The following is a 23,536-nucleotide window of genomic DNA, read 5'->3' on the forward strand; positions in this document are numbered from 1 at the left end:
CAGTGTCATTTAATAATCTAGTTAGACAAGCAAATCAAAGCATGGTCTGTACTCAATGTAAATCAGCAATGCTATCAACATTATTTATACAAAGATATGGACAGTATGTTATTTTAATGTTCCAACGATGTAGACCTGATGGAACTAAATTGACAACATTAATTAAAAATGTTGTGGCTTCTCAATTATCAATTTCAGGAAGAACCTTTACAACTGCAGCAATTATTTACCATGATGGTCCTTCAACAACATCAGGACATTACACAGCTTATTTAAAATGTCGTAAAGGATGGAAACACTGTAATGATACTCAATTGACTTTCAAACAACGTTTGCCTTCTGACTTACAAAATTGTTACCTAGTGTTATTACAACCGAAATTTTAGGGAAGGTAATTGGCCTATGAAGATTGCAGCAGTTAATATAACTTAGTTTGCTGTTCAAAATTACTTTCTGAATGAGAGTCATGAAGATAATAAAAAACATGTAGTTCTCATAGAGATAGTATATGTATATCACATAGTGTGTGCTGTATTATAGAAAATATTTATAAAAAGTAAGCTAGAGGTGGAAATAAAACTATTGTTTTATAATGTAAAAGATGTTGGAGCTTTTCTTTCAGAAACTCGGGTAAATGAGAGATTAAGAATACTCTGGACTAATTTCCAAAGAAAAGGACTTTCCATATACTATTTGGCCTCGTGGAAAAGTAGATGGATCAAAAGTGAGTTTAGATATGTTTTTTCTAAATTTTACATTATTTATTAAAACATTGTATGGGTTTTTTAAACACAATCATTTTGATTGTGTTTTTTTTTGCCCGCTGTTATATGATGAGTAGTATTGAGGTCACTGTTTTAAGTGAAATTCAATATATTCTGAGAACAGCAAAAATAAACCATATAACATGTCGCACAAATTATTTTGTATTTTCTATTATTAAATATATATTATTCTCCCCTTCTCTTATGCTCACTCACCTATTTCCACCCTCTATCACTCCTCTTAACTCACCCTCACTGGTCTTTTTTCACTCGCCCTCACCTCCCTTCCCTTATTCCACTTTCCTCACTTATTCTCATTCTCCACTCCTTCACGGCCCTTTTCCTCTCTTCCATCCACCACTTTCCAGCTGTCAGTCACTCTACTTCACTCCACTTCCCCTTGTTTCCTTTCTTTGTTCCCTCAATAATTCCCCTTCTCTCACTCACCTTATTACACTTCACTCACTCCTTCTCTCACTTCCTCTGTCCTCTCACATCCTCACTCCCCTTCCCTCACTCCCTCTCTCTTAGCCTCATTCTCTCGATCCTCTCACTCTCTCACTCCTCTTCTGTCACGCTTACTCCCTAAAATTCACCCACACTCCCTTACTTACCTTTCTTTGCTCTCTCACTCATTTCCTTTCTGCCACTATTTCCTTCACTACCTCTATGGTCTCACTCCTTCACGTCCCTTGTCTCAAGCTCACTTGCTTTTATCCTCTCTTTATTTTCCCTTTTTCATCAACCTCACTGCCCTTCACTCACCCTCCCTCACCCTTGTTCCCTTACTCCAGTTCCTTCAGTTATCCTCATTCATCATCTTTAACTACCCTTCCTCGTTCTCTCCTCACACACTCACCTTTTCCCAGTACCTTTTTTTCACTTTTCTTCCCTTTCTTCCCTTCCTTTGCCCCCTCAGTTATTCTCCTTCCTTTACTCACCTTACTGCCAATTACTCACTCTTTCTCTCCATCCCTCTGTTCTCTCGTATTCTCACTTGTCTTCCCTCACTCCCTCTCTGTTACCTTCACTCCCATTGTCTTACAACCCTACATTCACCCTCACTCACCTTCCATGCCTCATTGTCATTAATCCATCGTTATTCACTCCTGCTTCTCTGTCACTCACTCCCCTTTCTTTACCCCCCTTTCTTCCTTTAGTTTTCCTAATGCGCATTCCTTTAGTATCTTACTCACCTTCAGTTCATTTCTCTCTCCTGCTCTTGTTCACTGTCACTGAATGTATCCACGTCATTATCCTTTTAGTAATTTGCTCTCTCTATATTTCTTTTTAACTCTCTCTGACCTTCACCATTCCTTTGTTTTTCTTTCTGAGTCCTTCACTTCTATTTTATCTCTTACTAACCTTTTATGACTTTTAATCTCCTACTTTGTCTCTTGTATTGTAAAATATATATTATAAATATTCTAACGTATTTTTTTCTCTCTCACAGATATTAAATTTAATGAAATAATGTAATTAAGTTTACATTACTTATAAGGTAAGTTTGATGTACACAATTTACTTTCCCTATACTCTTTTCCTTAACCTCACTACTCTTCTCTGATGCTCCCACACCCCTGTTCCCTTATTGCGCTTGCCTCACTTATTCTGAATCCCCACGTTTACTCCCCTTTTCCTCACTCCTCTCTCACACTCACCTTCTTTCAGACCTTCTCCTTTACTTTCCTTTCTCTCTCTTCCCTTTCTTCACTCTTTTACTCTTTTCCCTTCCCTTACTCTCCTTACTCCACTTCACTAACTCCTTCTCTTACTCCCTCTGTCCTCTTACTTCTATACTCCCCTTCCCTCATTCTCTCTCTGTTAGCCTCATTCTCTCCGTCCTCTTAGTCTCTCACTCCTCTTCTGTCACACTCACTCCCTATAACTCAGCCATACTCCCACACTCACCTTCTTTCAGACCTTCTCCTTTACTTTCCTTCCTCTCTCTTCCCTTGTTTCGCTCTTTCACTCTTTTCCCTTTCCTTAATCTCCTTACTCCACTTTACTAACTCCTTCTCTTTCTTCCTCTGTCCTCTTAGTTCTACACTCCCCTTCCCTCATTCTCTCTCTGTTAGTCTCATTCTCTCCGTCCCCTTAGTCTCTCACTCCTCTTCTTTCACACTCACTCCGTATAACTCAGCCATACTCCCACACTCACCTTCTTTCAGACCTTCTCCTTTACTTTCCTTCCTCTCTCGTCCCTTGTTTCACTCTTTCACTCTTGTCCCTTTCCTTACTCTCCTTACTCCACTTTACTAACTTCTTCTCTTTCTTCCTCTGTCCTCTTAGTTCTACACTCCCCTTCCCTCATTCTCTCTCTGTTAGCCTCATTCTCTCCGTCCTCTTAGTCTCTCACTCCTCTTCTGTCACACTCACTCCCTATAACTCAGCCATACTCCCACACTCACCTTCTTTCAGACCTTCACCTTTACTTTCCTTCCTCTCTCTTCCCTTGTTTCGCTCTTTCACTCTTTTCCCTTTCCTTACTCTCCTTACTCCACTTTACTAACTCCTTCTCTTTCTTCCTCTGTCCTCTCAGTTCTACACTCCCCTTCCCTCATTCTCTCTCTGTTAGCCTCATTCTCACCATCCCCTTAGTCTCTCACTCCTCTTCTGTCACACTCACTCCGTATAACTCAGCCATACTCCCACACTCACCTTCTTACAGACCTTCTCCTTTACTTTCCTTCCTCTCTCTTCCCTTGTTTCGCTCCTTTACTTTTTTCCCTTCCCTTACTCTCCTTTCTCCACTACACTAACTCTTTCTCTTACTCCCTTTGTCCTCTTAGTTCTACACTCCCCTTCCCTCAATCTCTCTCTGTTAGCCTTATTCTCTCCGTCCCCTTAGTCTCTCACTCCTCTTTTGTAACGCTCACATCCTATAACTCAGCCATACTCCCACACTTACCTTCTCTCAGACCTTATCCTTTCCTTTCCTTCCTCTCTCTTCTCTTCCTTCCTTCCTTTACTCTTTTTCCTTCCCTTACTCTCCTTACTCCACTTCACTAACTCCTTCTCTTACTCCCTCTGTCCTCTTAGTCCTACATTCCTCTTCCCTCATTCTCTCTCTGTTGGCCTCATTCTCTCCATTCCCTTAGTCTCTCACACCTCTTCTGTCACGCTCACTCCCTATAACTCAGCTACACTCCTACACTCACCTTCTTTCAAACCTTCTCCTTTACTTTCCTTCCTGTCTCTTCCCTTCTTTTGCTCCTTCACACCTTTCCTTTCCCTTACGCTCTTTACTCCACTTCACTAACTCCTTCTCTTACTCCCTCTGTCCTGTTAGTTCTACATTTTCCTTCCCTCATTCTCTCTCTGTTAGCCTCACTCTCTCCATCCTTTTAGTCTCTCACTCCTCTTCTATCAAGCTTACTCCCTATAACACAGCCATACTCCCACACTCACCTTCTTTCAAACCTTCTCCTTTACTTTCCTTCCTGTCTCTTCCCTTCTTTCGCTACTTCACTCTTTTACCTTCCCTTACTCTCCTTACTCCACTTCATTAACTCCTTCTCTTACTCCCTCGGTCCTCTTAGTTCTACACTCCCCTTCCCTCATTCTCTCTCTGTTAGCCTCATTCTATCCGTCCCCTTAGTCTCTCACACCTCTTCTGTCACACTCACTCCGTATAACTCAGCCATACTCCCACACTCACCTTTTTTCAAACCTTCTCCTTTACTTTCCTTCCTCTCTCTTCCCTTCTTTTGCTCCTTCACTCTTTTCCCTTGCCCTACTCTCCTTAGTCCACTTCACTAACTCCTTCTCTTACTCCCTCTGTCCTCTTAGTTCTACACTCCCCTTCCCTCATTCTCTCTCTGTTAGCCTTATTCTCTCCATTCCCTTAGTGTCTCACTCCTCTTTTGTCACGCTCACACCCTATAACTCAGCCACACTCCCACGCTCACCTTCTTTCAGACCTTCTCCTTTACTTTCCTTCCTCTCTCTTCCCTTACTTCATTCCTTTACTCTTTTCCCTTCACTTACTCTCCTTACTCCACTTCACTAACTCCTTCTCTTACTCCCTCTGTCCTCTTAGTCCTACATTCCTCTTCCCTCATTCTCTCTCTGTTGGCCTCATTCTCTCCATTCCCTTAGTCTCTCACACCTCTTCTGTCACGCTCACTCCCTATAACTCAGCTACACTCCCACTCTCACCTTCTTTCAAACCTTCTCCTTTACTTTCTTTCCTGTCTCTCCCCTTCTTTCGCTCCTTCACACTTTTCTCTTCCCTTACTCTCCTTACTCCACTTCTCTAACTCCTTCTCTTACTCCCTCTGTCCTGTTAATTCTACATTTTCCTTCCCTTATTCTCTTTCTGTTAGCCTCATTCTCTCCGTCCCTTTAGTCTCTCACTCCTATTCTATCACGCTCACTCCCTATAACTCAGCCATACTCCCACACTCACCTTCTTTCAAACCTTCTCCTTTACTTTCCTTCCTGTCTCTTCCCTTCTTTCGTTCGTTCACTCTTTTCCCTTCCCTTACTCTCCTTACTCCACTTCACTAACTCCTTCTCTTACTCCCTCTGTCCTCTTACTTCTACACTCCCCTTCACTCATTCTCTCTCTGTTAGCCTCATTCTCTCCGTCCCCTTAGTGTCTCACACCTCTTCTGTCACGCTCACTCCTTATAACTCAGCTACACTCCCACTCTCACCTTCTTTCAAACCTTCTCCTTTACTTTCTTTCCTGTCTCTCCCCTTCTTTCGCTCCTTCACACTTTTCCCTTCCCTTACTCTCCTTACTCCACTTCTCTAACTCCTTCTCTTACTCCCTCTGTCCTCTTACTTCTACACTCCCCTTCACTCATTCTCTCTCTGTTAGCCTCATTCTCTCCGTCCCCTTAGTCTCTCATTTCTCTTCTGTCCCGCTCACTCCCTATAACTCAGCCATACTCCCACACTCACCTTCTTTCAGACCTTCTCCTTTACTTTCCTTCCTCCCTCTTCTCATCCTTCACTCCTTCACTCTTTTCCCTTCCCTTACTCTTCTTACTCCACTTCTCTAACTCCTTCTCTTACTCCCTCTGTCCTGTTAATTCTACATTTTCCTTCCCTTATTCTCTCTCTGTTAGCCTCATTCTCTCCGTCCCTTTAGTCTCTCACTCCTCTTCTATCACGCTCACTCCCTATAACTCAGCCATACTCCCACACTCACCTTCTTTCAAACCTTCTCCTTTACTTTCCTTCCTGTCTCTTCCCTTCTTTCGTTCGTTCACTCTTTTCCCTTCCCTTACTCTCCTTACTCCACTTCACTAACTCCTTCTCTTACTCCCTCTGTCCTCTTACTTCTACACTCCCCTTCACTCATTCTCTCTCTGTTAGCCTCATTCTCTCCGTCCCCTTAGTCTCTCACACCTCTTCTGTCACGCTCACTCCCTATAACTCAGCTACACTCCCACTCTCACCTTCCTTCAAACCTTCTCCTTTACTTTCTTTCCTGTCTCTCCCCTTCTTTCGCTCCTTCACACTTTTCCCTTCCCTTACTCTCCTTACTCCACTTCTCTAACTCCTTCTCTTACTCCCTCTGTCCTGTCAATTCTACATTTTCCTTCCCTTATTCTCTCTCTGTTAGCCTCATTCTCTCCGTCCCTTTAGTCTCTCACTCCTCTTCTATCACGCTCACTCCCTATAAGTCAGCCATACTCCCACACTCACCTTCTTTCAAACCTTCTCCTTTACTTTCCTTCCTGTCTCTTCCCTTCTTTCGTTCGTTCACTCTTTTCCCTTCCCTTACTCTCCTTACTCCACTTCACTAACTCCTTCTCTTACTCCCTCTGTCCTCTTACTTCTACACTCCCCTTCACTCATTCTCTCTCTGTTAGCCTCATTCTCTCCATCCCCTTAGTCTCTCATTTCTCTTCTGTCCCGCTCACTCCCTATAACTCAGCCATACTCCCACACTCACCTTCTTTCAGACCTTCTCCTTTACTTTCCTTCCTCCCTCTTCTCATCCTTCACTCCTTCACTCTTTTCCCTTCCCTTACTCTTCTTACTCCACTTCAGTAACTTCTTCTCTCAATCCCTCTGTCCTCTGACTTACTCACTCCCCTTCCCTCACTCTCTCTCTGTTACCCCTATACTCTCTGTCCTCTAAGTCTCTCACTCCTCTTCTGTTAAGCTTACTCCCTATAACTCAGCCACACTCCCTCACTTATCTTTCTTTCCTCCCTCACTCAGTCCTCTACTCTCACTTTTTCCTTCACTTTCTCTGTGTCCTCACTCCCTTACTCCCCTTGTCTCACGCTCACTTGCCTTTAACCAGTCTCTATCACCACTCTTTCCTCTACATCACTGCTCTTTTCTTACCCTTCCAGACCCCCATTCCTTTACTCCATTTTCTTCACTTATCCTCATTCCCCGTGTTCACTCCCCTTCTCCTCACTCACCTCCCACACTCACCTTCTTTCAGTCCCCCTACTTCACTTCCCTTCCCCTCTCGTCCCTTTTCTTTGCTTCCTCACTCATTTTCCTTTCCTCTCTCACTGCACTCCACTTCACTTACTCCTTTTGAATTTGTAAAGAATACAGCTCTTTTTTGAGAATTGGAGGTAGTTTTAAAAATAACTGTTTTTTTTCGTCTTTTTTAGGTTTTTTTCTGAACAAAAACAAAAACAGGGAATGCAAAACTGCTCAACAGGAGCAAAAAAAAGGGGAACAATTTGGGCTGGGGAGGGCAGCGGTGTTCTTCCCTTTTGCGTGCAATGAGCTTGATGCTCTGCTCACCGTAGCAAAGCAGTTCATCGCATTGCTTACATTTGATAGTGATGTCACTGAAAACAGGCTGAATGTTCGGTATCATCTCCAATTCCACTGCTCTTCCTCTCCCCGATGTTGTTGCTCCTCCAGTGTATGTTGAGGCACCATCCCTTGGGGAATTACGTGCCAGGTCTCTGACACCCTCCTGGGCATAGTTCTGGGGGTGCCTCCGTTGAACATGGCGAATCATTGTAGAGTTGCCAAAACTGTACTTTCTTCTCGGGTCTCCCCGTGGAAGCACAGTTTTGCAAATTTTGCACTCCACCTTTGGAGCATTAACCTTTTTCAATCCTGCAGGTATGGAAGAAAAATTCCATATAAAGTGCTCCTTCACCTTGGGCTGAAGAGGCTCTTCCTGGATGAAGTCATCTGAGTCCTCACTGCTGCTGGGTGGTCTGGCAGCCATTCTTTTCACTAAATGGAAGAACAGAAAGGAACAGGTCTTGCTGTCTCCAAAGTGAATAGAAGAAGTGAAGGAAATGGGTGGGGTTTTCATTAGTTGTAAAAAAAACTGTTAACAACCAATGAAAAGAGTTATTTTAAGGTCACATGACTTGATGCGCTTACGCTGCGCGCACCGGAGCGCTTCCGGGGGCGCTTACGCAGCACGAACATAGGCGCTTCTGGGGGAGCTTACGCGGCACGCCTGAATGACGTTTTGCTAGCTTTTCGGAAATGCATTTAAAGTTAAAATACGGTTATTTAAAATCAAAAATACTTCTTTTATTTAATATGGTACTGAATGTCTTGCATTATTATTTAGTTTAAATACATACTTTTTTTTACGCACGCGGAAATAGCGCTCTCGCTGCGCTCTCGGGTGACCTTAACGGTGTGCACACCCTGAGCGCTCCAAGACAAAATGATTAAAAAAAAACTACATGAAAAATATATTGAAAAAATAATTTTTGATAAAAATAATAATAATAATTAATAGTTATAAAAAATAGCTAATAAAAAAAAACAGTTTAAAAATCGTAGGTTACAAACTCGATATACAAAGGAATTAGCTTTTAAAAAACCTTTGGAATTCACTGAAAAAACCATAGCAATCGTTATAGTTAGGAATTAGCATTTAAAAAACCTTTGAAATTCACAGAAAAAAACATAGGTTTCACAATCGTTTTAGTTAGGAATTAGCATTTAAAAAACCTTTGAAATTCACTGAAAAAACCATAGGTTTCACATTTGTTATAGTTAGGAATTAGCATTTAAAAAACCTTTGAAATTCACTGAAAAAACCATAGGTTTCACACCAGTTATAGTTAGCTAAACATTTTACAAAACCTTTGAAATTCCCACGTTATAGTTAGTTGGACTCACTATAACTCGCGCGCCCGCAATCCACTGCTGATGATGTCACATATTACATCATTCATGGCATGGTCAGTGACATCACTGATGACATCACTGATGACATCTCAAATGACATCACTGATGACATCATTGATCACATCTCAAATGACATCACTGATGACATCACTGATGACATCATCCATGTGATAATACAATACACCTCCTCACACTCTAATCTAACCTTTGATACACCCAGTGTTAAATACAAACTACCATTCCTGAAACCATTGACAAAGCAATACCACTTACCACATACGCACTCACTGATTTCTAGGTCTACACACACATCCACTCATTCACCCATACAATCACTCATACATACAGTCACTCATCAATACAACACTATCATATACACTCATACACCTATACAGAGACTCACACACTGCCACCCATCCATGGAGTTACTCACACACCTAGTCAGTCATGTAAAGAATCAATCACACTCCCATTTCCACAACTATACAGTTATACACACAAAACCTTACTTATTTAAACATAGACTAACACATACTTACTCTCTTTTACAATCACTGATACAAGTACACATTGATAGATACAGTCACTTATGCAATCACAGGCTGTCATATATAGTCATTTATATATGCCAACTCTCACATGCACTGTGTTTTACATATGTACTTACTTGGACATGTAGCACTGAGATATCCATTTACTCACCAGCACACCCATGCACACAGTAAACCGCCTATACAGCTGTTTCCACATGCACTCTTGAACCCATACACCAAGTGAATCAACTGCTCACACATCTATGCACAGAGTCACACCCTTCCCAGTCACCTCCACTCACACTCACCCTCACATACAAATACTTGGGTTACCAATCATTAACCCATATAGCCAGTCATATAGCTACTAATCAATACATGCAGCAGCTTACACAACAACTGACATAATGATGCACACATTCTAACAGTTTAGTCACTAACCCATGCATTCAGTAAGACACATTTAATCTCCCACTCATACAGTCAGTTACGCACCTACTAAATCCATTATCCAAACACTCATACATACACTCATTCTTCAATATGTTAAACACATTTTTAATTTACAGGAACACACAGTCACTGGATGATGTAATCAGTAATGTCATCATGATGTCATTTGAGATGTCATCAGTGATGTCATCAGTGATGTCATTTGAGATGTCATCAGTGATGTCATCAGTGATGTCACTGACCATGTCATGAATGAAGTAATATGTGACATCATCAGCAGTGGATTGCGGGCGTGCGAGTTATAGTGAGTCCAACTAACTATAACGTGGGAATTTCAATGGTTTTGTATGAGTAAAATGTTTAGCTAACTATAACTGGTGTGAAACCTATGGTTTTTTCAGTGAATATATATATATATATATATATATATATATATATATATATATATATATATATATATATATATATATATATATATATATATATATATATATATATAACCTACTGGCGGTCGCCGGTAGGTAGTTATAGTTAGGAACTAGTTTCCAGAGGAAAAGCATTTTTTCTTTTCCCAATAACTTTGGCGCCGGTTGATGAATCTTTGCGAAATTTTCAAAACTAGTGGCCCGCTCTAGACAGCTCCTGTCTTGAAAGTTTTGGGGTGATTCGCCAAGAGGGGGCCAAGAAAAAAGAAGGGTCCCAAAACCTGTTTTCCCATACCTCTGGAGTATTAAGAGTAGTGGATAGTACTCAGGTGGCGAATACAATAAACACAACTCAATCTAAGTCTATAATCAACCTGAGTACAATAACACTTACCAAAGCGGAAGAACAACTCCTCAGCTTAGGCCTAAGCTTTTGCCCAGAATCAAACTTCAGCTATACAAGAACACGAGCCGATGTATATCAATACATACGCAAGCTGAAATTGAAGAAACAATTCTTTAATAAAACCCTCAAACAAAACCACCGAACTGCCAAAATCAAGAACGGGCAATGAGGAATTAACGGTGCGGGACATTGACCTATTTCATGACTTAATGCAACTAGGAAACGATGGAAATATGGGGACACAGGAAAGAGTCGCATTGAGTGGCCAAACAAAACCAATAACCCCATTTAAGCCTAAGTCAAAGTATATTCCTCTGGCAGTCCGGGATGGTTTAGATGCTTTTAGCGAAGCGGTGGTCTTGCAAATAAAACAACTAGCCCAAGAAAACAATAAGAAGGAGAAAAAATATACGAGCCAAGAAAGAAAATTAAATCAGTTGGTGAACAGACTACAGGAGGCAGAATTGGTAATTCGTAATTCGGACAAGGGCGGGAATATCGTCCTATGGCCAAATAAAGATTATCTTCAAGAAGCATATAGCCAGCTAGATGACATTCAATGTTACAGAAGAAGCAATCCATCAAAATACACGACAATGCAGGAAACCTTGTGCAAGAAATTGGTAGCTTGGAAGGGGTTAGGGATGTTAAGTGGGGACGAGTTTAAATACATCAAAAATGATTACCCCCTAACACCCTATATATATTTTATACCAAAGGTACATAAACATCTTACCAAACCTCCAGGAAGGCCTATTATTGCAGCATGTGGAGGACCCCTGGAGAGTCTATCAAGATATATAGACTATTTTTTGCAAGGCCATATGAAATCATTGAATTCATATGTCCAAGATACTAGTGATTTCCTGCGTAAAATTGAAAAGATCAAATGGGAATCGGACTTTCTTCTTGTTACACTGGATGTTAGTTCCTTATACACTTGCATCAAACACATGGACGGCCTAGGGGCATGTGAGTATTTTTTAAGTTGCAGGCCAATGGAACTAACACATCACACAAAAATGCATCTAGAAATGCTTTCTTTTTGCCTTGAAAACAACTTTTTTATGTTTAATGGACAAATGTTCCAACAAGTCCAGGGTGTAGCCATGGGGGCCAGTTTCTCCCCAAGTTATGCTTGCCTCTTTATGGGGTGGTGGGAGGAACTGGTCCTCAGGCGAGAGTATACACACTATTGTACATCCAATATAATAACATGGATTCGTTTTATTGATGACCTTTTTATAGTGTGGCATGGAACAGAGGAAAGTGTTTTAAAATTTGTACAGGAAATCAATGCAAATGATCTTAATTTGAATTTTACCTCATGTATTAGCAGGGAATCGGTGACATTTTTGGATGTGCAGGTTTTTTTAATTGATAATGTTCTTAGTACTACCCTTTTTAGAAAACCAACGGCGGGCAATACCCTTTTACACGCAACGAGTGCCCATCCACAACACCTGATAAAATCAATCCCATACGGTGAGATGCTTCGCATCCGCCGTATATGTAGCAATGATGAGGATATGAAGGTAAAACAGATGGAGAGTTTGTCCAGATTTGTGGATAGAGGCTATGGTACTAGACTAATAGAAACCGCCATCAGAAAGTCACGAATGAAAGCTAGAAATGATCTCCTAGAATACATGCCAAAAGGGAGTCATAGTGAGAATGTAGATTCTAATCCAGTTCGTTTGATACTTACATACTCCAAACAAGAAAAGGAACTAAGGAGTATAGTCAGACGCAACTGGCATTTTGTACAGGATGACCCAATTATTGGAGAATTAATACCCGCCAATCCGTCAATAACCTTTCGGAAAGGAATGAGTTAGGGCACAATTCTTACCAAGAAAAGTCAGGAATGCCTGAGCAAAGAACCCTGGAAACCTATCAGCAAGGGGTTCTACAAATGCTTTAGTTGCAAGGCATGTCAGTATGGTGTAAATACTAAGAAATACACTACAGTTATCCCGAATACAACCAGGGAAATTAAACAACACCTGACTTGCAAATCAGAATATTGTGTATACATCCTTGAATGTGAATGCCAATTAAAATATGTGGGCAGCTCTAAGTTGCCGGTTCATAAAAGAATCTTGCAGCATATACGCGCAATAATCAACAAAGATCAAAGTTGCAAGACATTTTGAGGCATGTCATAATAGTAAGCCTCAATGCCTAAAATATTATGCAATTGAGTCTATTGCGGTAACAAAACGAGGTGGGAATAGAGAGGCCCACATGCGAAAAACTGAAACCAACTACATTCTTGAATTCGATTCCAAATGGCCAGGGGGTTTGAATACCACGGAAGACCTTCACATGTACCTATAGAAGATAGAATAAGTTTAGGTGGATGTGAGGTCCCGAATAGGAATATGGGGTGGAATACAACCTACATGACAATCAACAAATAGTATGGTATAAATAGGATAAATTGTAATATCAACTTTGCATGTTTTGCACAAATTTTGTACTGAGAATATTTAATTCTTTTAAACTAATTATGGTTTTAATGAATAAGTACTTGTGTAGGATACTCAACATAATGATTTCACTATTAATTCTAGTTGTTCTTTTAGATATCAGGGTAGTTTTATCTAGATGTCTATTTAATGATTGGTTTTAATTATGTCACCGAATTCTCTATTTTTTACCAATATAATGATTGTATGTATTTTTGTGTTTTTAAAATGCTCCAAATTTTGTAGATTATGGTGATAATTGGTTAGTTTTAAGATTTTGGCTAACTTATTTGATCAAATGAAGTACTGTACTAGTTTTGAACGAACACTGTTTCCAAATGAATATCAAAAACTTATGAATTTCTCCCTTCCCCTCTGTAACATATTTATGATTATACTATGAAACACTAAGGAACCGTTATATGATTATGAAATTTTGATTAATAAGGTTTAAGAGTTTCCTGAATGAATTTTGCAAGCACGAGTCACTTTATTGAGATGTAGCACTTTAGCAAGAGGACACCTTTAGAAGTATTACAGGAGGGGCTCCTCCTAAGTAATCTAGATAATTACACATTCAAATGTAATAATTGATTTTAATTTGGTGTTAGATATAACTTGTTAACAGTGGTTAGTGACACGAGCTATACTTGTAAAAATTCAACTCCTGCTTTTCAAAGTCTTTTGAAATATGGTTTTATGATTTTGATTTGTGCACAAGTGGTGAGCACTCATTTCAAACATACATGTCAATTTGTTACTGGCTGTGTGGATGATGTCTTTTCTTATATAAGCATTCATGCTATTAGTTTTTTAATAAGTTCTCAGTCATCAATGGTTGTTAAAGAAATTGGCAAACTATAACAGAATATTTGTGTCTCTCCAAATATACGTATTCATACGGGGAGTATTGAGACAATGTACTAATGACTACCAAACTGTATTCAAACAGGTAGTATTTTTTCCAGTTCAATTTTTTACATGTGATGCACTTGCACTTTAAATTGGGCAGAAAGAATAGCCTCGTCATGTGACCAAGGCCGCAGGGACGGCCGAAACGCGTCATGGCTAAGCTGTTGGGGAAAAAATAAACAGATTGCACGGAAGAAGTGGTCCTTGCCTCGTTTTTTCTCGTTATCAGGTGGAGTGCCGCGAGGTATTGCGGATATATATATACAGATGTAGTGAGCAAGGTGGACCTGTCCGCCGAAACGCGTCTGATCGTTTTTTCTTGCAAATAAAGACCCTTGATTTGAATCCCACGGAGTCGGTGCCTGTTTTTCGAAGGGATTGTGAACACAGGATTGGGTTCATATATATATAAACTTATATATATATATATGTATATATGTATATATATATATATATGTGTATATATATATATATATATATATATATATATATATATATATATATATATATATATATATATATATATATATATATATAGTACCTACTGGCGGTCGCCGGTAGGTAGTTATAGTTAGGAACTAGTTTCCAGAGGAAAAGCATTTTTTCTTTTCCCAATAACTTTGGCGCCGGTTGATGAATCTTTGCGAAATTTTCAAAACTAGTGGCCCGCTCTAGTCAGCTCCTGTCTTGAAAGTTTTGGGGTGATTTGCCAAGAGGGGGCCAAGAAAAAAGAAGGGTCCCAAAACCTGTTTTCCCATGTAATTTTCCGTAGGAAACTTTAGACCCAGCTGCAGCCTGAACTGCTGAACGGAACTACGCTAAATCTGGCAAAAAGGTAGCGCTTGGTTCAGAAAGAGACCTTTTTTCAAATGGTGTAAATCCATACAGTGGTTCCTGAGAAATTTGAAGAAATAAAAGTTTCGATATATAGGTGGAGTCGCGAACCCTCCCTAGCACGAGCTTCACTGTGATTGGCTGCCAACACTCCAAAGCAGGAAGTGTTGGCAGCCATTTTGTGACTTGGTAGAACAGGTAAACAAAGGTGAAATAGAAGAAAAGGGGGCAGGGTAGAAAAACCCTGACCCCCAGGCCTGCTCAGGGGTTCCACGAGGACCCCCTGACTCCAAAGAAGCATTTTTATAATAATTTTGGTGAAATTCACACGAGGTCGTGAATCCCGCCAAAATTATTTTAAAAAATGAAGCGCAGGCTCCCGCGCTTCATTTAAATGAGGCCCCTGGATGGGCCAGGTCCAGGGGGCATTGCCCAATTCCTAATTTGAAAATTGCGGGCACCGGAGATCGCCACCCCCCCGGGACTATGATAATAAGACTATGCGGGAGGGCCGAGTGCTCTCCCTCAGCCCCGGGACCACCACCCCACGGACTTGATTTTTAATGTGTGGGGGTCCTCCGAGGCCTCCTCAAACCCCGGGGACTATCACCCCCTGGGTCTTTAATTTTTTTTATAATAAATCTGTGTGAGGGGGCTGAAGCCCCCCGATGCCACGGGGACCGCCACCTCCCTGGGGCACTAATATAGAAATGTGGTGGTTTGTTACTGATCCCCGAGCCACGGGGAGCACCACCTCCCCGGGGTTGTGCACAAGTTGGGAGAGGGGCCAAGCCGACCCCCTCCTGGAGCCCTTCATGGCCCTGGGGACCACCACCAGCCAGGGCAGGTTCCTGCAGTGTCCCGGGGTGCCCACCCCGGGACACCGCTGTTGGTTATGGCAGGGTGGGAGCATGGCTCCTGCCCTGTCATAGCAAACACTGCTTTGGATTTTGGAAGCAAGAGCAGGAAACCTGCTCTCACTTCCAAAATCCAAATCAGATTGCTTTTCCACACGGGGAACTGCATGTCAGCAGCTCCCCATGTGGAAAAGCAATGTCGGCTCCCGCAGGAGACGGGGAGCTAGTGGGACCATGGGGGAATTGGGGCCCCCCACGGTCCCCAACAGATAGGGCTGGTCCTGGGGGATGGGGTCCCTGGGGCCAGAAGTGTCCCGGGAGGGGGGCCATGCAGCCGCCTTCCCCTAAAAAGAAACAAACATTAGCTTGAGGAGAGGGGTCACGCGGGCCCCTCTGAAAAATAAATTTAAAAAAGGATGGCCAGGCCCCTGGGATGGGGTCCCCGAGGCCAGGAGTGGACCGGGAGGGGCGTGCCCTTGGACTACCTCTCTACAACTCAGCTCTGTAGCGCTTACTGAGGTACCTGGTGGGCTAGTTGGCCCCCAGGGACCCTCAGGATTCAAGGGGACTTAATCCTCCAACCTAAAACCTGCCAAAGGGTGCGTTTGCACAGTGGTGAAGGGAGGGGGTGGGACTAATGTGACATGTAAGTACTTATCCAATCATTCTGCTGAAACCCAAGCACTTATAAATTCACCATGCACTCTCCTTGCGGTAATCATCCAGTCAGTACCCATGAACTCATGCAATGACCCATACACTAACTCATGCACTGCTACAATACACTGAGCACTACCCATGCAGTCCAGCCATCACCCTGTCAGTACCCATGCACTCCTTCAATCACCCAGCCAGCACCATGTACTTATCCAATCACTCCACCAAAACCCACACACTTATAAATTCACCATGCACTCTCCTTGCAGTACTCTAATCTTCCAGTCAGTACCCATGTACACATGGAATGGCCCAGGCACTAACACATGCACTTCTAAAATCCCCTAAGCATTTCTCATGCAGACGTCTAACCACCTACACACTACTGAATCACTTCTCTAACTACCCAGGTAGTACCCAGGCACTCCAGAAATCCCTCTGTCACTACCCATGTACTCCTCCAATCACCCAGCCAGCGCAATGTACTTATCCAATTACTCCACCAAACTCCAAGCAGTTATAAAATCACCACGGGCTGTCCTTGCAGCACTCTAATTATCCAGTCACTACCTAGGTACTCATGCAATGACCTAGGCACTAACACATGCACTGCTGCAATCAATTGAGGACTACCTATGCAGTCCAGTAATTTCCCTGGTACTACCTATGCAGTCCTACAATCACCCAGTGAGTCCTATGTCCTTATCCAATCACTGCACCAAAACCCAAGCACTTATAAATTCACCATTCACTCTCCTCGCAGTACTCTAATCATCCAGTCACTACCCATGTAGTCATGTAATGATCCAGGCACTGGCACATGCACTGCTGCAATCCCTGTGGACTACCCATGCAGTCCTCTAACCACTTTCACACTTCTCATTTGCTCCTTAAATTCCACTGGTAGTACCAATGCAGGCCAGCAATCACCCTGTCACTCCCCGTGCAGTCCTCCAGTCACCCAGCCACTACCATATACTAATCCAAACACTCCACCAATACCCAATCACTTATAAATTCACTCAGGCACTCTCCTTGCAGTATTCTGATCTTTCAGTCAGTAGCTATGTACTCATGTTCCATGCACTAACTGATCACTGTTACAATCCCATATGCCCTACCCATACAGTCCTGTACCCACTTACACACTTCTCATTTGCTCCTTCAATTCCCCAGGTAGTACCCATCAGTCCGGCAAGCACACTGTCGCTCCCTGTGCACTCCTCCAGTCACCCAGCCACTACCATGTACTAATCCAAACACTCCTCCAATACCGAAGCACTTATAAATTCACCATGCACTCTCCTTGCAGTACTCTAATCATCCACTCAGTACCCATGTACTCATGCAATGACCCAGTCACTAACACATGCACTGCTGCAATACCTTGAGGACTACCTATGCATCCAGTAATCTCCCTGGTACAATCTATGCAGTCCTTCAATCACCCAGCCAATCCTATCGGTTTATTCTATCACTGCGCCAAAACGCGAGCACTTATACAATCACCATGCAGTCTCTTTGTAGCACCCTAATCATCCAGTCACTACTCATGTACTCATGCAATGACCCTGGCATTAATTTATGGCAAATACAGAGTAGGTCATGCTAATCACAGGAGGACCCCAACGCATAGTGTTCCCTAGTGTATGTAGGTGTTTTCACTGTACTCTAAGTATCTTTTAGCATTGCACTGGCTCTAGGCCTGGTTAGTAAGAGTCAGTTACCACCAGTACCCATCAGCAAAAAGTTGGGGGGCACAGGAGGACTTTCTGCTCCTCTGTTGGTTCTTTCTGCACATCTCTTCTTCTTCCTGCACTTTTCTTCGTCTTTCTGGACTTCTGTTGCCTCTTTCTGCATTTGTCTTGCTTCTTTCTACGCTTTTCTTCCTCTTTCTTCACATGTCCTACCTTTGTAGGCATAGTTAGAAATTTTAATTTAAAAAACCTTAGAAATTCACTGAAAAACCCATAGGTTTCAGGAACCTTATAGTTAGAAATTAGCATTTAAGAAACCTTAGAAATTCACTGAAAAAACCATAGGTTTCAGGGATGATATAGATCTCATTTCTTTATGGATAAGATTTTTGATGGTTTCATTAGGGAAATCAGATTCGGCAGTGTTAGCTTGATCAGAATCCGAGTCAGACATAGTAAGTAAAAGAGTCTGATCCCTTGATATAATAAATAGTTAAGTGTATATATATATTTTAATTTTATTTTTTTATTTTTATTTTTTTAGAACAGATAAACAATATTCCCTTTCTCTTCTTTTTTTAAATATATTTTTATAAATTCAATAAGAGTGGGGGGGAAAGAGGAAGAATTAGAGGGTTAATCCTGAAAAAACAATCCAAAAAAGCGAGGTGCAGAGACTATCAGCTGAGTAGATGCTTGAGCACGAAGGTAAACCGTTGCTCGATACGAATCAGCTGTTTTTGTAGAATAGAGACGAAGAGGAAAGTGCCTTGGCAACACGCGTACGTGACGCAGGTGTTGCCAAGGTGCACTCCTCTAACGTGCTTTGCCCGTGATTTGTAACGCGTCTTGTCCCTGATTTTTGGACATAAGGAGAGTCGTCGGGGGTAAGCGATCTTGCGGAATAGAGCATACCGGGGAGAGATGCCTAAAGCGGCGAACCTCTCCCCGATTATCGAAAAATGTGCGAGTTATCGGAAAGGCTTCATGAAGGTATTTAAAACCGGATAAACTGATGAATAACGGCGGAAGCCGACCTTCGTAAATTGGAGGTCGGAAATCCGAGCATGGGGAAGGGTAGGCGGCGGATTTTAGCCACGAACAGTATAAATCAAAGGAAAGGGCGTTAAAAATCGCTGTAGGGAGAAAAGATGGTTATAACATATGTAATTTTGGCAATAATGGTTATAATACAATAGAGATAAAAGTATTAAACTAATAGTAATATAAAGTTAAGAAAGACAAGATGTTTTAGGAGGAAATAAGAAGTTGACTTATCTGCTTGGAGCCGAATTTAAAAGAGGCTGATTGCCTAGTGCTTGTCACTATTGTTGGTTCATAATGTTCTAAGTTGGAACTATTGCTTTGTGATGTATGCGGCTATGCTTGGACTGCATTAAAAGTTGTATGCATAATGATAGCCTCCGAGTCTTTAATGAAATCCAGATTCTCTGGTCATGTTAATAGGAGAATCGCAATTTCACTCGTACAAAACCATAAACATTCGGCTGTTCTAGTTAGTAGACCTAACTATAACTCGCCCGCAATGCACTGCAGATGATGTCACATATTACATCACTCATGACATGTTCAGTGACACCACTAACTCATACAGTCTCTCATACACACAGTCATTCATCTATACAGCCACTGACATATCCACGCATACACCCATATAGACACCCACACACTGCCACTCACCCAAAGAGTTGCTCATACACCTGGTCAGTCATGCAAAGAAACTATCACACACCCATTACCTTGCTTATACAGTCATACACACACCACCACACTAATTTATACAGATACTAACACATTCTTACTCTCTTAAACAATCACTCATAGAAACACACACTCATCCATACAGATACTCTTGCAATCACTCACTCTCACATATAGCCATTTATATACTCCAACACTCACATATACTGCTTTAAAACATATGCAGTTACTCACACAGGCGCCACTGAGACATCCATTCACTCACCAACACACTCATACACACACTCACCCACCCATACAGTTGTTTCCATTTGCACTCTTGAACCAGCCGCGGCCCGTGGAGGGAGTTACGATGGGGCAGGGAGGCGGGGAGGGGGAGGGGCAGGGTGGAGGGTGCTAAAAACTGGCATATGGATAATTGCAGGCAAGTAAACAATTTAATTAATAAAATGAATTTCGTAGCGTGCACTGCATCGCAAGTTGGCAAAGTTTTTCAACAAATCGACTAATGCCATCAGTACACAGAGTGAACCACCAAAGAGCAACCTGGCCATTGAAGATCTACCAATCTTGAGAACAGTGATGAATTTGGCAGAGAATACTGATGAGGAAATGGCAACAGACTCTCAGGTTCTAGAGGAATTGACGATAAACACAAATGTGACACAGTTTACTGGATTCAAAGCTAAATCTAAATTTTGTCCGATGTTGAGTCCTGGAAACAGGATAGATACCTTTCATGATCAGGTGGTAACAGATTTAGAAGCAATGAGAAAAACAACTAATCAAAAGAAAAAAGAAAATTTGAACAAATCAGAAAGACATGCACTATCAGGTCTAATGAACAATTTCGATCTAATAATAAAACCGGCCGACAAGGGGGGTAACACCGTCCTTCTGAATAGAAAAGATTATATCATGGAAGCATGAAGGCAATTGGATGACAGGAAAAATTACATCAAACTTCCAACAAATCCAAGCAACAATTTAACTCTTGATCTTGAATCCAGAATCAAGAAGTGGCACCAAGATGGCTTAGTATCAGAAGAGGAAAGAACATTCCTAAGAAATGAAAGTCCAGCCTTGCCTACGATATACTTTCTCCCGAAAGTACACAAGACACTAATAAATCCTCCAGGGAGGCCCATCATTTCTAGCTGTAATGCACTCTACGAAAATGTCTCCACCTATGTAGACTCTTTTCTAAATCCTATTGTCATGAACTTAAGTTCCTACATACAGGACACAGGTGATTTTTTGAGAATTTTATCCAACTTGGGCTGGCAAGAAGGCTTTTTTCTCGCCACTATTGATGTGGTATCACTTTACACATCTATAGGTCATGATGTAGGAATGAATGCCATCAGTTACTTTCTAAAACAACGTAATATACACCAACTCAACCATTCAAGGATGTTAGAAGAAATGATATCATTATGTTTGAAAAACAACATATTCATTTTTAACAACCAGATCTATACACAGATCTGTGGCTGCGCCATGGGAATGTCTTTCTCTCCAAGCTATGCCAACCTCACCATGGGTTGGTGGGAAAAACACATAGCTTGGAGAGAAGACAATGAGGAGTACACTGCCAAAACTGAACTATGGTTGCGATTTATCGACGACCTGTTTCTCATCTGAAGTGGAAGCAAAAGTGAATTTGAAAACTATATGACTGTCCTGAACACAAACGAGGAAGGATTAAGGTTCACGCATAACATCAGCAATAAGGAAGTTCAATTCTTAGATATCACGGTCTATATTGAGCAGAACCAGATGAAAACAAAAGTATTTAGAAAACCAACTGCAACAAACTCAATCCTGCATGGACAAATTTTCCATCCGAAACAACTGAAAAAAAGTATTCCCTATGGCGAATTCATAAGAATGAAACGCAATTGCTCTGATGAAAACATGATGGAAAAGACTTTTCATGAAACAGAACAGAGATTCCTACAAAGAGGATACAACACCCAGGATGTAAAAATAGGGCAGGAATAAGCTCGGAACGTATCCAGAATAGGCACATTACAGAAAAAAGACAAAAAGATTGAGGACAATAAAATCAGACTCATCCTAACCTATAGTAAAGAGAATTATCAGATCATGACAATTTTGAAGAAATATTGGCATGTTCTACAAAAAGATCCAGATTTGAAAAACAAAATCGCCGAAAGACCGGATGTAACATACAGGAAAGCTCCTTCATTAAAAGACAAACTAGTTAAGAGCCATATGACATCACAAAGAAAAACAGATTGGCTAACGGACAAAAAAAAGGATTTGTGCATTGTAATAAATGCAAAGCCTGTAAAATAGGAAAAAATACTCGGATGATAAAAGACTTTTTGGGAAAACCATTTTCAATCATGGAGAAAATAACATGTGAAACAACTTATGTGGTATATGTAATCGAATGCCACTGTGGACTCCGCTATATAGGAAGTACGATCTGTCCCCTAAAGAAACGAATCTTGAAGCATCTAAGAGCAATTCATAATGATGACATGAACTATGCTATTGCCAAACATCTCAAAAGCCATACAGAGAAATCATGGAAGGACATCAGATTCTTTGGACTAGTAACCGTCCCAAAAAATGAACGAGGGGGTGACAGAACTATTAAATTAAGGAGACTTGAATCAAAAATGATCGTGAGATTCAAAACTAAAATTCCCCACGGTTTGAATACAGATGAGGACCTACATGTACATTTGGGCTAATTAAATCGAGCGTGAGTCTGAAAGCGACAATTGACACAAACAATGCACCTTGTCGGGCACTAAGCCCTAGACTGTGTATAAAACCTGAGAATTTGACAATGTCGAGAGATACTAATCAACAGACATTAAACAAATAAAAAGAAACAAAGGAAGTATATACAACTATATCAACCACATTGAAATAATAATAACAATAAAAAAATGCTATTCAGACCTCGGAATCGAGATATCAACAATAAAAGCCCCATCACTCGAAACTATTATACTCGGTGTTTTTTTTACACTGAGTCAAATAAAAACGAAAATAAAAAGTGACATTTAAGAACTCTTGCCCTTTTGAAACAAGAAACAGATCCGTTTATGGTGAATAAAATGAACTGAACTACAAATCCCACAATGCCTCCTAATAGGCTAACATGGGGAACTATAAATATTGACACAAAGAAAGGACTCACATGCCGTGAGCAAGACCCGTGGGGGTTGAAAAAGGTGGTGGTTGGGTGTGGATACTGCACTGTTACTGGAAAAATAAAAAACAAATACTGCTGACCTTGGTGTGGGTAAAATATAATTTGTAAAGGACTGGCCTGTCCTTTCAACCTGCACCCGCTGTGGAATAGCGCGCTCTCCCTGAGGCCAAGTGGTGAAAAAGATATATATATATCAAAATTGGAGGTAACGAAATGGTGGGAGAACAAGTCCCTGTCAAAATACAGGGAAGTGGGGCGGATACCGCGTGGCTTACGAATTCTACTGGCCCCTAGCTTTAATAAACCAAGCCCCGAGATGCTCCGTGAATGGGGAGAGAGCAATCTTGGGGCATCAATGAATTTGGTCAGAATTCTGACAAAGTACGCCCAGATAGACCGCCAAGAAATACTCAAGGAACTGGAGGCAATAAATGAAGAACTAGACAAAACACCCATAACTGATTACATCACGAAATCAAAGGCAGACATCAAAGAACGGGTTAAAAAACATGAAG

This window comes from Lissotriton helveticus, chromosome 7 (genome assembly GCF_964261635.1).
Source record: "Lissotriton helveticus chromosome 7, aLisHel1.1, whole genome shotgun sequence".
NCBI classification, from domain to species: domain Eukaryota; kingdom Metazoa; phylum Chordata; class Amphibia; order Caudata; family Salamandridae; genus Lissotriton; species Lissotriton helveticus.